General features: G+C 50.6%; 1 protein-coding gene across 5 annotated transcripts in view; it reads right to left on the bottom strand.

The window, feature by feature from the left end:
* Nucleotides 1-16541, bottom strand: part of FGF1 (fibroblast growth factor 1) — an 86912-nt gene that overhangs the window by 61134 nt on the left and 9237 nt on the right. For 2 of the 5 annotated variants that reach the window (XM_058677778.1, XM_058677779.1), the window contains exon 1: nt 15703-15794. The exons of 2 other annotated variants lie outside the window; for them this stretch is intronic. The gene's annotated coding sequence lies outside the window, so the exon portion shown is untranslated. Of the gene's footprint in view, nt 1-15702; nt 15795-16541 lie in introns of those variants that run through there. One more of the 5 variants, XM_004586508.3, reaches the window with a different exon arrangement.

The following is a 16541-nucleotide window of genomic DNA, read 5'->3' as shown; positions in this document are numbered from 1 at the left end:
GATCATGTCTAGTGCTCAGTAAACATATGCTGGAATTGCAAGGGGTTCCCAAATTCCTCTAGTGTGGCTTTGTGGACAAGTTAAGCTGAATTGATATCACTATGCAGCCCCTAAGAGAAGTTCCTAAGGGCAGAAGATGCATGAGGAGAAGGTTCACTGGGAACAAAGAAAATGACCATTTCTAGTAGAATGATTTTCCAAGTAGCTATTTTAATCGCTTATTGAAGTGGGCGTCGAATCAAAAAAGGAGGATGTGCCAAGGGCTGGCTTTCACCCACTGTCGGAGAAAGCTCTGAGAAGAGATGAGATGGGAAAGAGTGACTCAGTGGCTGGAAGGGGAGGGGTCGTGGGTGTTTAAGAGAGCTGAGGAAGATTTCATTCAAGTCCAACTGTTTTCTTCACCATGGAAAATTATGGGAAGGAGGGCCACAAGGTCAAGACAGAGGGCAAGAAGATCCAGGAGGATGACATAAGTTGGGGATCCAAGAAAGCAGCTTGTAGTTTTCACAACTCAGTGAGTGATGAGGTCAAAAACTAAAGGGAGAAGATATATCTAGTTGGCTTTTCTCCACACATACAACCTCTTTATTCTACCTCTTTCGTACCATATTTTCATCTTAATGTTCAGAATTCTAGGAAAAAGAAAACTCTTACTGAGAAGGAGGTGTGAACAGGGGTAGGCGGTGATTAAGATATAAATAAGGTTCTTGAAGAATATGGGGTGAGGTCGAAACACTGAGACACCCGGGGAGATGGGAGGAGGCAGGAAGATGTGGGAAGAATAAAGTTCAGGGTCAAGGATGATACAAACTCTGGCCCAAATCACAAGTGGACTTTTGGAAAAGGGAGAGATGATCCGAGAAAGACCCTGATCCAGGGAGGCTTGAGCTGGGAATCAAGAAAACCAGAACTTCTGGGATCTCCTACAAGTTCATGAATTTCCTGATTTCACAACTACGGAGTCCAGAGGGGAGTGTAAGGTTTCCAAGTAAGCCCCAACAGAAGAGCCCATAAAGCAGAGGAGGCAAAATCCCCCTTTGTCCTGCAGTCCACACCTCCATTTTGTTTGTTTGTCTAGGCCACTAAAAGGAGCAGATGACAAAGGTGACTACTCTCTAACAGTCAGCATGCCCTGATGGTCAAGGGCAGGGCCCAGGAAGTGGCTGAGGACGGGTTCAGGTTCTGCAGCTCCAGTGGATACACACTCCCAGCTGTTAGTCCCAGTGTCCCCCTCTGCAAAGTTTGGTAGTGCTGTTAGGGCTGTCATGCGTGGGGCAGGACCAAGGGCATGGAGGCCATGATTCTAGCACCGCCTGGCACTGACACATTGCATAGCACAGCAGAGGCACAGTTCTCAGGGGGCACCATCTCTACCATCAGGCTGGTAGACCTGATGATAGTGTATCCCATAATGTAGGACGCTTGACAATCTCGTTGAATATGTAAGGGGATATCCGGTGAGTGGCTGGTGGGAAGCTTTGTGGTGGTTGTAACTGTGTTGGATTCATGGCGTTGTCCTTTCCTCTCCATAGGCCCATGAATGCTCTCTTCTGGTGGGTAGAAGTTGGAACCCTGCAGTCAGCCCAGTTGAGAGCAAGTCCTGAGCCCACTGCCACTCTCCCTGAGGCTTGGGCTGGCCAATGTCATGTCTCTGAACCTCAGTGTTCCTCCTCTGAATAATAGGAACAACAGTGTTGGGAGAGTGAAATGAGGCACAGATACATAAGGTGCTAGACAGCACTACACAGTGTAAATGTTAAGTGATGATGATGATACAAATTATGAACTAATAACACTGTCTTATTATACATTATTAAAATATTTCTTATTTCTGAGGTATCTTGGAAACCCCAGCACCAGGCACTCATCTTGGGCATGCATGGAAGGGTCCTCATGCCCAAGTGAGCCCCGTAATGGTATCTGGACACATCTCACTATGCACCTCAGTATCTGCCCATTTCAGCTTGCACCCTCCTGCCTGCTCTCTCTGCTGCCCATGAGGGCTCCTTTCTGAGTCAAGCTTCTTGGTCCCTTGACAATGTCCTCCTCAGGCCCTTCATGTTTACCTTGTAGAGGGCTGGCTCGCTCCTGCTTGGAAAAGGCCACCGCGAGTCCTGGCTGGGGTTTCCCCAGGCCGTTAATGACCCAAGACCTGAACCCAACACAAGTCCTCTCTGTTTGTCTTCCTGTCTCCCCTCATACTCCCTGATTACTCTGTCCCCAGCTAGCTGTTCCCTGTCCCGACTGGGTCCCTGAATGCCTAGTGACCTAAATACAAATGATGTTCTGTGCAGGGCTGAGAGGCTCTGCACAGGCAGCCTTGTCAGTCAAGGCCAGCAGGCTTTGCTCATTCAACATGGACAACACCTGTGCCAGGAGCCTCCCTGTGTCTTCAGACATTGTGGCTTTCCCCTAGTCACAGTTATGCAGCTTCCCAGCCTTCCTCATCAAGCACTGTAAATAAGTCTTCCCTCTGGGGAAGCTGCGAAGGCTCACAGGACTGTAAGCATCTCCTCTTCTTGGCTTAATGTTTTGCATCATTTCCTGAGCACTGACCAGTGGCTTTTTCCCAGGCTGGCTCACAGGTACACTGTTCCCTTTTGAGCTGAGACCCCCACTTCCTGCATCAATGCCAGGGTGATGAACACCATCACTTATGTCTACCAGTCACACAGTGATGGAGTTCCACGGTGGTTCCAACCACCTACCACCCTGGTATGGCATTTGGTGGAAGTATCAGAGTTGACTGAATGGAACTTAGCCACAGTCTCCACCTTAAGGTCCTGTTCACTTGGGGTTGAATGTGGAGCAGCACCCTGGGCTCAACGATTGCCACTGGGGTAACTATGGATAAGAACTTTCCACTGCATTTGTAACACAACCACATGAATTTCATATTGTGAGAAACATGCCCCCAAAATCTTAGCCTCTCATAACTTGTTTCTGCTTCTTTAAAATTCTTAAAGTCAGAGTGCAACACATGGGCTGGGTTGTGGTGTAGGATTTCATGAAATCTAGCGGCAATGTGGCAGTGTTGAATCAGAGTCTAGAAAGCACAGACTGTTAGATGAGATTCCCGGCATTGACTTATTCATCGGTCTGCCCCTGCCTGCCTCTTCTGTGACATGGTCCCCACAAAACAGGTAGCATTTAAGCCAGGATCTGGAGGAAAACTGTCTAGGAAGCTGTCGCTATACAGTGTGCAAAAACAGGCCTGACTTAAGCCATGCAAAGGAATAAAGCAGGGAAAGGCCATCAACCTTTTAGTCCTTCGCAGGCCAATGGGAAAGGGAGAGAGGAACTGGGAACGGCTGTCCTTTCACTTCCAGATGCCCCAGGCTGCAGCTCATGCAGGCTTTGGGAACCTGGAAGGGTCCAAACTCTGGGGCCAGCCACGTCCTGTTTCCACTCTCTGTTCCCGACTCAGGAATGGAAGGAATGAAAGAAGCACCATGGCTGGCCTGAAAGTCACTGTCTGTATCCAGCTTCCTACGTAACCAGCCTTTCCCCCTTCCCAGTCATTCAGTCCTCACTGCCCCACTGCAGTTGACTCAGGATGCCACGAGGGTTCTGAGTAGACTAGGAGGCTGCCCACCTGCCCACGCTCACAAAGGCAGGTCTGTGGAGAGGGCCTGAGACCCACATTACTCCCCCACCTCCGCCTCCGCCTTTCCTTAAAAAAGCACATATGGGGAGGGTGGTGTGGTGTGCCGAGTAAGCCACCATTCGGGAGGCCCACATGCATGTCCCAGTGCCACTTTGAGTCCTGATCATCAGCCTCTGGTCCAGGTTCCTGCTAATGAATCCAAGGAGGCAGCAGATAATGGCTCAAGTGCTTGGACCTCTACAGCTGTGTGAGAAACCCTGATGGCGTTTTGGGCTCCTGGCTTCAGCTTGGCCCAGTGCTGGCTGTTGTGACCCTTTGGGTCACAATCCATGAGGCGGGTGCAAAAGTGTCTTTCTGTCTCTACACTCAGCTTCCAGACTCCAAGGCATCACCTCATCACCCTTCAGTCACCTCTGGTGGTAATTAGATTACGTGGATGCACTGTTTCGTTCTCTCTCCCTGTGTGTAAGGAAAACGTAGATGTGAGAGATGTGTTTAACACGGGTCCATGAGCACTACTCTGGCAACAGAGTGTCTGTTAACAAAGAATGCAGTGTGTATGTCAGGTTCCTCCTTCCTGTGGCCTGTGCCTTAGAGGTTAGACATTGTCTGTGTTATGTATCACAGGACAATTTGGGATGGATATAGACTGTTCTGTGCATGCGTGTATGTGTGAGTATATAATGTGGTATATGTGTCTGAGCTTATTGTGTGTGTATACACATAGCCTTTTCGATTCTGTTTTTTTTTTAAGATTTGTTTATTTTTATTACAAAGTCAGATATACAGAGAGGAGGAGAGACAGAGAGGAAGATCTTCCATCAAATGATTCACTTCCCAAGTGACTGCAACGGTCGGTAGTGCGCTAATCCGAAGCCGGGAACCAGGAACCTCTTCCGGGTCTCCCATGCGGATGCAGGGTCCCAAAGCTTTGGGCTGTCCTCAACTGCTTTCCCAGGCCACAAGCAGGGAGTAGGATGGGAAGTGGAGCTGCCGGGATTAGAACCGGCATCCATATGGGTTTCCTGGCGCGTTCAAGGCGAGGACTTTAGCCGCTAGACCATGCCACTGGGCCCATTTTCTATTCTGTTTTAGTACAGACCCTTTAAAAATACAGCTGAGGGCTTGATGGGATAGTCTATTGGCTAAATCCTCTTCTTGCACATGCCAGGATCCTATATGGGCATCAGTTTGTATCCCAGCTGCTCCACTTCCCATCCAGCTCCCTGCTTGTGGCCAGGGAAAGTAGTACAGGATGGCCTAAGGCCTGGGGATCCTGTCCCTGTGTGGGAGACCCAGAAGAAGCTCCTAGCTCCTGGCTTCGGATTGGCTCAGCTCATCTGTTGTGGCCACTTAGGGATTGAACCAGCAGAAAGATGATCCTTTTCTCTGTCTCTCTTGCTCTTTGTATATCTGCCTTTCCAATAAAAATAAAAATAAATCTTTCTTAAAAAAGAAAAACAGATCTGGAAGGTGACACTCTGTATGTGTCTGTAAACTGCAGCATTACTTTAGTCTCTCTAATCCAGCTGGCCTGGTTCATGGTGAAGAAGGTAAAGAGAGTTAATGGCCTTGGATACTTCAGACATCCACACTCCTCCCCTCCCAGAAAAACTGAAAGGAGAGCAAGATGGAAACAGGGTCACGTAGCCAGATGGTATTGTGAGTAATTTTACAAGCTCATCTTCCCTGGCTCCTGCTGAGAGGATGGGATGGTGGTTTCCACAGCCCTGCACCTGTGGGACAGACAGTTGTCCCCTCAGCCTCAAAACAGTGCTGCACATTTCCTGAGCGTTTGTTCCATAGAATGCAGAATGTCCTTGCATCTTTGGGGTGTGGGCCACTGGTACCTGGGGAGACGGCCTCAGGCATGTGGACTCGCCTGGGGACACATACAGCCAGCCTTCAAAACCAGCGGGCTAAGGTTGAGACCACATTTTAGTCACGAACCGGATGTTTTCCTAAGCTACCCCCATTGTGGTAGAACTGCACCAAGAACATATTTGAGAGAATGACTAATGACCAGTCCTGGGAAGGAAAATGGGGAGCTTTATGTGTGGTGTCTACTCAGCTTTAAGTGATTCTGAGGGGAGCCGGGCCAAGGCATATGGCATCTGGCCTAGCCCTGAGGACCCTGCTGACTGTCTTGTCCTTCGGCATTGAAATGCAGCACTCTTCCCTTCTTACTGTAATGTCACTGCTGCAGTCCCAATGTCTGTGTCTCCCCATTTCCCTGCCCCAAGTTCACTGTTGAAACTTTAACCCTAATATGCTGGTGTTAGGAAATGGAGTCCTTGGTGGTGACCTGATCACAGGGGTGGGGTTCTCATGAAGCAAGAAACCCACGAGAGAGCCCTTGCCTCTTCTGCCATGTGCAATTGTGAGCAGAAAGAAAGACATCATCTATGAACCAGTGAGCTGTCCTCTTCAGACACCCAATCAGCTGGAGCTCTGACCTTCCCAACCTTCAGAGCGATGAATGATGAGTCTGCTGTCTGTAAGCCATCCAGTCACTGACGCTGTGTTACAGCCACCCAGACACACTCAGACAGTAGCTTTGCATAAACATTTCTGCAGAAGGATGTGTGATCCAGCAACATTCATCACAGTGACCATGAACTGGAGATGTCAGGAGAGGGCTCAGTTACTCACAGAGGACCACACTGCCACACTTGCTCTCTGCTTTATGTCACATGGTACCCCATGCGCGTGTGTAATTCCTTCATGTCAATTAAAAAATCAAATATGCTTCAGAAATTCTGTTTTAGATTGTTTAATGGAATGAGATATGCTCATATCTACTGCTAAATGAAAAAGTAAGCAAAAAGCCTAAAAGTACAGAATTGTGCCTTTTGTGTTAAAAACACGCATAAATATATAAATATGTAGGGAGATGAAGAGAGATGAGCAGGGACATAAACACAGGAAAATGGAAATGGTGGCTGTGGCCTCAAATCTGAGGCCAAGATTTAAGGAACAAGAGAGAAGAGTGCTTAGACATCTTTCAGGAAAATGGGGCAGGTGTTGGGGTTAGGCTTCTTTTTATAATTAAAAAAAAAAAATGCTTGAAAGAGAGAGAGAGAGAGCACACACTCACTTCCATCTGCTATGCTGACAATGGCCAAAACTGTGCAAAGACTGGGCCAGAGCCAAACCTGGGAGCCAGGACACAGCCCAAGTCTCCCATAGGAATGGCAGGAGCTCAGCTGCTTGCACCATCACTCCTGCCTCGCAGGGTCTGCATTAGCAGGAATCTGGAGCCGGGAGCTAGAACTGGAACTGGAACTTGAACCCAGATACTCCAATGTGAGGTGCAGATGTCGTAATTGCTGTTTTAACTACCAGGCTGAAACACTCAGCCTTGTACTAAGCCTGAACTGTGCTTGGTAACCTAATGAATAAGGCCAGTCATTGGCAATGGGCTGTGTAGACCCTGTAGGTCCTACTGACCAAATCTCTAGCTTGAGCCTTCAGTTCTGATCAGTCTTACAGCTGAAAGACACAGTTGTGCACCCTGTGGAAGGAAAGTGTTTCTGTCTGCTGATTGTAGAGGAGGCTGCTTGCTCACAGCTGGGTGCTGTCCCCTTTGAGCCCCAGCTCTGTCACCTGCATGACCCCATGGCCTCCTAACTCACGTCCCTGCCTTCCTGCCTGCCCATCTCAATGTTAGATCAAGTCTCTCTTGGGAGACGGCTAAGGTATGGGGATGTTAGTCATTGCACGTCACCTGCACCTGCCAGCTCACCTGAAGGCTTTGCACAGCACCGACTCTGTGCGACTGTAGGCCCTGCCCAGCCTGGTCTCCATCTGCCTCTGCAGTCTCATCCTGGTTGCTTTCCCCCTTATCTGCTGGCCTTCTCTTGCCTTCTAGAACACACCAAGCTCTTGTCCAGCTCAAGTCTTTCCATATCCCCTCCTCTCCTCTCTCCTACCTTCCCCAAAATCTCATCTGCTCCTTGTGTGCACGGTGGTCCCTTGTCTCTCTGGTCCCCACTTCTGTGTCACCTCCCAGAAGCAACTTCCTCCCTCTGTTCAGAGGGTAATAGCCCCCCTGTTGCAGGGCTGTGGCTGTCCTGTGTGGGGGACAGACCTCATCACCATGTGGCTATGCTTGAGAGGGTGGAGTTGGGTGGCTGTGCCTACTGGCTGCTCCTTGCCCTTGCTTGCTGTCATGGACCCGGGAAGGAAGGGAGGCTGGGAGAGAGGGGGAAATTCCCTGAGCAAGGGCAACTGTCCTGCCAGGCAGCCTGGCTTCCTGCGGATGGAGGCAGTGTGTCTTGTGCGGCCCTAGCATTACCATGCAAGTTATAAATAAACCTCTGGGTGGAGCAAGGAGCCTTTCTGGAGGATGGGGGAGAGATAATGAGAAACATGAGTGGCCAGTGCGGGCTCAGCAGGATGTGGGGCCGGCTGGGAGGGGAGAGGCTGGGCTTCCGACTCCGGGAAATCCTGCCTTCGGGGCTGCGGTCTTCTGGTGGGTGTGCAGCTCTAATCCGCCACCCGCAGCCCCTCTCCTGCTCTGCAGTGGATGAACAGACTTGGCCTGTAGCCAGCCCAGGGCATGCTCCTGCCTTACAATGGTATAGGTAGAATTTCTAATAGACCCTAATAGAGAGAGAGAAAGGGAGAGAGAGTGCTCACTGTGCTATGCCACGCTATCCTTCTGTTACCCTCCACAGCCATCCTTAGAGCAGCTGCTACAGACAGTGGACCATCTCCTACACCAGGCCATGAAGCAAGGGAGGGTGGGACATCAGGCAGCCCATGTGCATCCCTCCCCACCCAGGTCAACCCCTTAACCCTACAGGCAACTTTCAGAAAGCTTGAACTCAAAGCCCAGCACCAGGGGACAGGAACAGAATTTTCAAAAAGTTCAAGTATTAGGGAAACTCATACCCCTGGCTGTGTGGGAATCCAGCGTGTGTGTGTGTGTGTGTAAACGCATGTACATATGTGTGCATGCATTAAATGGAAGGGGTTTGCTCCAGTCCACTCTTGTTTAATTATTTATTGAGAGCACCTGTACTTCAAACTGCTGAGGTGGGGCCTGGGTCTGCTCCAGGATTAAACTCTGGAAGAATGTTGCTTTTTTGGCTAGTTTTAGATGTTTGACATGAGGATGTTAGTGCCAAAAAGGGTTGAAATGGTGACCCTCTCCTGGAACAAAGAAGAGAATATTGGCAGGCAATGACAGGGCAGCAGGTGCCTCAGTTCCCATCGCCATTTTGAGGGGGTTCAGATGCATTCTTGTGTAGGCATCCAGAAGCCGTTAGCCAGACTGCAAAGTTTGTCAGTGGTATTTTATTGAGCAAATACTGCATGCATACAGTGCCTTGGGTGGTAAAATATTCTGCATTTAAATGTACGACTCTCCTTTGAGATAAGGCAACTGACTCTGACATGGTGTTGACATGTTCTGTAGGCTTTGTATGTGAATTCATATATCCCCTGTCAACAGCCTAGCATTTAGGGCTGCTGTTGCCTGCATTTTACAGGAGCACAGAGGTTGTGTAACTGGACCAGGATCACACAGCTGCTGAGTGTCAGATCTGCAGTTCCAAGCTACACGGGCTTCCCCAGAGTCCTGCTCTGCTCCAGATGCCAGGGCTGTTGTTCTGACATAATGAAAGGTTCTGAGAGACACGGGTCTGATTTGGAGGGATCAAAAGGAGTCTTGGTATCCCATGGCAACTCCCTTTCCGAGAAACCCAGAGCTCTGTTTCCCAAGGCCCCGGCCGGGCATCCCAGAACAGAGTTCAGTCTCATGTGTCAACTGGGTGCAGAGTTTAACCTTGGAAAGAAACTGAAGCTGATCTTAAGTTTCTTCCAGCTAGAAAGCCCCTCATTATCAAGCAGAAAAAACCGAGTGAGGCTGAAATTTGGGAGGAATATTTCCTCTTATGACATAAGCATCACCTTTTCCCAAAGCATGTGCAGCCAGCGAGCTCCAGGCAGCCTGTAACTCTGAACTCACCCTCCATGGGCAGACCCATGGAGGGACTGGGGAGCCTCGTTCTCAGCTTTTTCCTCAGTTGCATTTCTCAACTCTCCCAGAGATTCTGAGAAAAGACAGGAGGACTCTCAGAAACCAGAAGCTCTTCTCATTCCCCAAGGTATTGGTTCAGCTCTGTGCCCATATCGATTAATCAATGCAAACCTTTTCCACAATTCCCATCAGATGGGTGGGGGGAGATGGGACTCCATCTGCTTCTGGGAGCAAGTGGGATCACCGTCTCCCTTCCAGGCACCTGGCCTCACTTGCTTGCCTGTGATGTCCATCAGCTAGAATAAGTCATCCACTCTTCTGCTTGAACAGCACCACTAGAGTGGACTTCTCCTGACTCCAAACTTAACTTTTCTGCAGAAAAGAGACTAAGGCAACCAGATTAGAATGGTTGACTCATAGCATGAGGTCCTGGGCATTGTTAGGATTAGAGGCTCTGATGGAAATTTCTTGGCTTTGCTCTCAGAAGTGCCTCACCCCTCTCCAGTGCAATTATAAGGTCCCATTGCTGCCCTGGGTATCCCCACTCAGTATTCAATGCCTGAAAAAACCGAACACCTGCTGTATGGCTTGGCTCTGTTCTAGGCACTAGAGATACATCAAGGAACAAGACAAAAGCTTGTTCCTGCCTTTCTGTGCCTAATGTTCTGGAGGGGAGAATAGGTAATACCAAGTTTCTACAAAATGTTCTAATTAGAAGCTGGCATTGTAGTATACCCGGGAAAGCTATTGCCTGTGACACTAGCATGAAATATAGGTGCCACTTAATATTCCAACTACTCTGCTTCCAGTCCAGCTCCCTGTTAACAGCAGAAGATGGCCCAAACATTTGTGCCCCTGCCACCCACATGGAGACCAGGATGAAGCCTCTGGCTTCTGGATTTGGCCTGGCCTAACCTTGGCTGTTTTAGCCATCTGGGGAGTGAACCAACAGATGAAAATTCTGCCTCTCTGTCTCTCCCTCTCTTGCTATAACTTTTGACTTTCAAATCATTAAAATGAAAGATTGGCAAGATCACCATGGATAAGTGCTACGAAGCAAAAAGAGGTCCACTAGGGAGGGACAGGAAGGCTTGCAAATGAGAGGAACTTCACTATGTGAAGAACTGTGGGGAACATTCCAGCAGGCTGGCAAAACAATTGCAAAACCTGAACCATGGCAGTCCTTATCATTCTCCAGGACTCTGCTGAAAAATACACCTGCCTGTTCTTGGGCTGGGCAGGGGAGAAGCAGGCAAAGGAGAGCTGGTAGTCATGGGAGCTTTCTGTATACCCCATTGATGCTAGCAATAGGCCATGTTGTCACATGCAGTAGGAGCCCAGCCTGGTTCCTGGGAGAGTAGTGTCCCCTTCTAGTCCCTTCCCAGGGGGGCTGTGACAGAGCACACTGTTGAGAGACATTGGGATCGATAAACCATCTGAACCCAAATGTTTTATCTTGGGAATCTCATATCTTGTTTCAGTGCTGGGTTTCTGCTGAGGCACACCTCCAGCATTGCCATCCAACACTGCCTGTGTTGAAATGAGAATTTTCCCTATGTCGGATCACTTGCTCCCCTGTCTTGCAGCTTAAGGACTTAAACCCTCCAGTACATCGGTAGGGTTCACCCTGCCTGCCCCCTATGGCTCTGGTTCATTCCCTCTTCCTGGTACTCCAGCCCCAGCAGCCTTCCTCCTCCTGCCCCTTCATGATGGTATGTCACCTTCACACATGTTCCTCCCCCACTTGGCATACCTTGCCCTCAGCAGGTGACACACTTGGCAACCTGTGAGATGGCAACCCAAGCATCAGCTTCTTATAGAAGCTGACCTAGCTCCTCCACCATATGCACACAGGGGTGTGACTGCCTAGCAGATGTCTGTACCTGTGTAGCATCAGTCCTGGCTCTCCTGTGCCTGTGTGTCCCCAGAGGTAGCCCAGGAATGGGCCAAGTGCAGCAGTCCTTAGCAGTTCCTACAAGGCTTCCACTGCTGTTTCTCCTCCTGCTTCTTGTCTTCTTTTCCCTTTCCTTATCTTCTTTCCTCCCCCTCTACTCTTCCTCTTTAGTCTTTCCTGCTTGGGCCTCGGGCTTGCTTGTATCTAGCATGGGTTAAGCCAACATAGAGGCACTCAGAATCAAAATGAACCAGTTGCCACCTGGTTCATGTATTGGTCTTCAATGAGATCACCCAAAGTCAGGGCCCAAAGTGGGCTGTGAGATGTGGAAAGAGCAGCACCTAACTTACAGGATGCACATGAAAGTTGATGAGAGAAGCATGTGAGTAGCAGGCTTAGCACTGTGCCTGGCCACGATAAAGGACCATGCAGGAAGCGTATGGATATTGTTATTAGGGTAGTGGAGGTCTTGTGAGGTCATTCAGAAAGTAGGTGATGACAAAGAAGATAAAGCTGAAGAAACGGTGGTCCCTCTACTCAGACAGACAAACTGAGCCTCTTCGTTCGGGGGCCTAGGGACCCCTGTCAGCAGAAACATCTGGACTCCAACTAGGAAGTACAGGACCCCTGGGTCCCTCAGGAATGTCCTATATGGCAACTTCTGCAGGTAGCACCTCAGAACCTGATTTCTCAGCAAGCTTCCCTTGATTCTTAGGATACACACAGCATGAGAGGCCCTGGAGAACAGAACATGAATCCTGGATAAGCGGAGATGCATCGTGTTCATGAGCAATGCCATGTGGTGACACCACCTTGCTCCAAGGTAGGCACTACCCCCGCCCTGAGCCTGTCACTGGCAATGCTTGGCTCCACCTCACCACACCACTATCCCTGCATCTGTACAAATCCTGTCTGAGTCATTGCTTTCTAGAAACCAGAAAGCTTTTTGGACCAACAGAGTATGTATGAGGGAGTGTTCAAGAAGATGATGGTAAAAGCATATTATGAAAAAAAAACAACATGGGTTTCCAAATATTTTACATAAAAATAAACTTCCTTTCACATCCATTTTTTCCTACTAACTTCTTGAGGTGCCCTCATACACAAACTTACAAGAAGGAATTTATTAGGGGAATTGGCCAGTGGGCTTGTTGAAACGAGTAAGTCCCATGACAGGTCCTGTGCCGACTGGAGTGCCAAGTAGCACTGCTCTAAGCAAGTCCAAGGGTGTCAAGGCCAGGGAAGCCAAAGGGGGAGGCTCCCAGCTGAGGGTCAGGAGTCTGAGTGCCTGGCACGGAAGCTGCTGGCGTGGGTCCTAGAGTCTACATCAGGCCAGCACATCTAGAGCTCTGATGCCCATAGCCCGAGATGAGTGTGTTCCAGCTCTAAGGTGGAGAGACCAATTCACAGTTAGGTTGGTCTCTGGGTGTCCTGCCGGTGGGATGGTGCCTGCTCACCTGGAGGGTGTCCATGCGTTAAGATCTTTTGAAACATACAAAATAGTGGTTTTCTATGTGTAAGTATTCCTTAATCTAGTCAAAGTAAACTTAAAAGTCATCCCAGGCCCACTCAGAGGGTGGGGATTGTGAACCTACAAGGTGCTATACATAAAGACCGGGGTGTGTCTGGGATCGGTCGGGGTATAAGTCATGCCGCTGACCATGAGAAGAGCTCTTCTACTTCCTTCTGTGCTCAGAGGCAGCCCACCCATCCAAGGGGCCCTGGTGGCCACTCAGAAAGTGTCACTTTGGAGTCAAAGGGCTGTGAGCAGCCCTCTCAGAGATCACTTTTCAGCAATAACAGCAGTGCTCACATCACACAGGAAGCCAGGCACCACCCTAAGGGTGTCACCCATTTGACTCTTTTAACAGTAAGGTTGTGTTTGTAACAGCGGAGGCAACTGAGGCACAGGCACGGGAAGTGGCATGGCCAAGCTTTGGACCCCAGGCAAACTGACCACAGAATTGATGTACTTAGCCACTGAGTGACCCTGCCTCCCTCATGAAGTGCAATTCAGGAATTGAAAGATTTGGTGTTCCCTTCCTGCCTTTCTCTTCTGCAGGCCCCTGGCTCAGACCCCCATCCTTGCTCCTCCGTCTTGGGGTTCCTTTAGAGAACTGCTGGCTGAATGTGATCTCCCTGAAGCCCAAGCTCCTCCTCCGTTACCTGCCCTTCTTCCATCGGTCACCGCCCTTCTCTGTGGTTGGCAGGATTGGATCCTGTTAGGTCTGAGATGGGACTCATTTTTAGACATGATAAACATTGGTGGTTGAGTGAATTCTTTCTTTAGGAAAAACATACTCATTCACTCTCAACGTATGTGTCATGGATGGGTGTTAGATTTACCTAGAGCAGGCTATGCCAGGGGCACAAATGACTACAGGTTATTTTTCCAGCAGTCTCCTTCAAGGTGCACTTGGCATTTGCCAAGCAATACCTCTTTAATGAGTTGGAAGTGGGTGTGCCTTCCACTGCGCACACTAGCCTCTCTCGTGGCAGGCAGGACAGCAGCTCTGGTAGCCCTGGGAGCTCTGTTGGTTTCTGCAGGGTCCACACAGTGCATTACAGCACAGTGATAATGTTTTCGCTCCTGCCTGGGTTCAGACATCTTTCAGCAAGGAGCAGAGTGTATAGACATGCCTCCTGGAAGAGTCAGGTGCACAGACACGTGTCCCCTGTGGATGCTGATTGCCTGCACCATCACACCACTTAGCCCAACCCTGCTTCTTGGAACCAGACAAGCCATATGGAAACAACAGGTTTGGAAGCGTATCTTCAAGACACTCATTCTTCACCCTGTTATCTTTTCCTCTATTGACTTTGTTGTTGGCCAAGTCCTTTCATTCACATTAACTGAAGCCGGGGTCACAGGATTCAGCCTCCTGTGTCCACCAGCTGCCCCCTGTGGCAGATTAGGGCTCTTGCCCTCAGGAATACCAGCGCAGGAAAGGATCTGCCTGGGAAGCCCTCAGTGAGCTCCCAGGAAAACAAAGGAACTGGGAATCTGTGACTGAGTCAGACTCCCCCACAGGGACACACTGCCCTGGCTGAGTCCTCAGCAGATACCACCAGACCAGGGCAAGGTCCCTGGCTTTCCAGCCCTCTGCCACCGTGCTACCCTTGCACAGAGCCATCGCAGGGACAGCTGGACCCGTCTTCCTGGGCTCGTGCATCTCAGCAGGAAACAGTCACAGCCCCCAGAGAGTGAAAGGGAAAGTGCCTGTTGCCAAAGCAGAAGGGAAGGAGAAGTGGGGCTGAATGGACAGCAGTTAGAGAAGGCATAAGGTTTGCATTCTGTCACAATGCAGGGTAGGCTCTGTGCGTGAGACTCAAGATGAGGTCCTTGAAAACATGAGAGCTTGATGAAATACCTGAAATTCTCACCCCAACAGTCAGCAGTCTGAATTTCTTAGGCTCACTCTAGAAGCCTCTCATACTTTTGGCATGCAGAAGCAATCTGAGTATTTATGCCATACATGCCAAAGAATGCCCAGTGGCGGCCATTCCAGCTCCTGTAAACGGGTACCCATCAACTGGGTCCTGAGAGGCTGTGCTAGTCACGGCTGCAAGTTACCCAGGTACTCAGTGGATGTCCCTCTCCCCCACCCCAATTAAAACCTTCAGCTGCCACACTCTGTAACCCTGCCTTTTGGCCCAAGTGTCCATCAGAAGGTCAAAACCGAAGCTGCCCAGTGCAGGGACAGGTGCTCCAGACTGCCCAGAGGGAGTGGACTGTGTGACACAGCAAGATAGTAGTAGCCAGATCCACAGGGCCATGGCTGTGGGCACCCGCAGAACCACAAGGGCTGCGTCCAGCTCTGCGGTAAATTAGCCTGTTCCCTCCCCCTGCAGACCCCTGCAGCTCCCTGGCTGGCGGAAGCAGCAGAGATAATGGGGCAGACTGGTACATCCCCTGTTCCTCCCTCTGTAGTCTCTTGAGTGCAGGTGCTGTTTTTCCTTGTCTGTGCCATCAGCGTCAGCAAGCGCTTGCCTACTGTAAACAGAGCCAGAAGGGAGATGTCTGGAATTCACCTGCCAGGAGGCTAGTTTAAGTGCTAGCCACTTTAAAACATCTCTCTGCCTTTACCTGGCTCCTCTTTCTTTCTGCTCAAGTAGCCTTGTACTTGCACTCAGACAAACACACATGCAAACACACGCAACTCCTGGTATAAGCTTCTCTCTGTCCCCCTAGAACAGAGAAACCCCAATTCTTACCGGAAGCGCAAGATGACTGAAGGCTGTGGCTCTCGGCTCACTTGCTTGGGTCCTCCCAGAAGAAACAGAGCCCACCCGTGTGTCCTGCGTGCGGCTGCTTCCCCCGCAGGCCGGGCCGCTCCCCGGTCCTCTGGGTACTGCGGCTCTGTGTGGAGAGAGGGACGGGCCACGGCATGCACATCAGGTGCTGGCCCGCTTCCAGCCACCGCGCCACACAGCCCCTACCAGTCCCCGGGCAGCGCTGAGAACGGCGGCCTTTGGCTCTGTCCCTGCCCCAGCCCACTCCCTGGGGACGCACCCAATGCTGTCAGTGGCCCCGGGTCCGGGGGAATGTGGAGCTTCTCCAGCCAGTGGGGAGGGAGGCAGAGGCCGGCAGACAGCCCCGCAGCGCCCCTGAGTGTTATTTTAACATGGTTGGTCCTGGGGCGATCACCATGGAGGACTCCCAAGCGCCGAGTCCTGTTTGGTTGGAGGCCTGCGTTGCCAGGGAGCAGCAGGTCATGCGGCAGAGACTTCTGGGAGTTGCAGGGCTGCGGATGAAAGGAGCCCTTTTCTCTGCTACTGTGTTGCCGCCTGGCCCAGGGTGTCAGTGTCTGGGGCCGTGGTGTGTGTGTGTGTGTGTGTGTGTGTGTGCGCGCGCGCGCGCGCGATATCCGATCCTGAGCCAGTCCCTGCCAAAGGCACTAGACACAGCCAATCACAGGGGTCACGACCACCCAAGAAAGCCGTGGGGGTGGAGAGGGCTGCAGAGAGCACTTTGTGCCATCCCCTGACCGGCTGCACTAGGTGGAGCCTCCCATGGGCCCTGCTGTTTGGGCAGGGACTTGTCCAAGGCAGGG

This window comes from Ochotona princeps, chromosome 19 (assembly GCF_030435755.1).
Source record: "Ochotona princeps isolate mOchPri1 chromosome 19, mOchPri1.hap1, whole genome shotgun sequence".
NCBI lineage: Eukaryota > Metazoa > Chordata > Mammalia > Lagomorpha > Ochotonidae > Ochotona > Ochotona princeps.
This window is presented reverse-complemented; position numbering and strand designations above follow the sequence as displayed.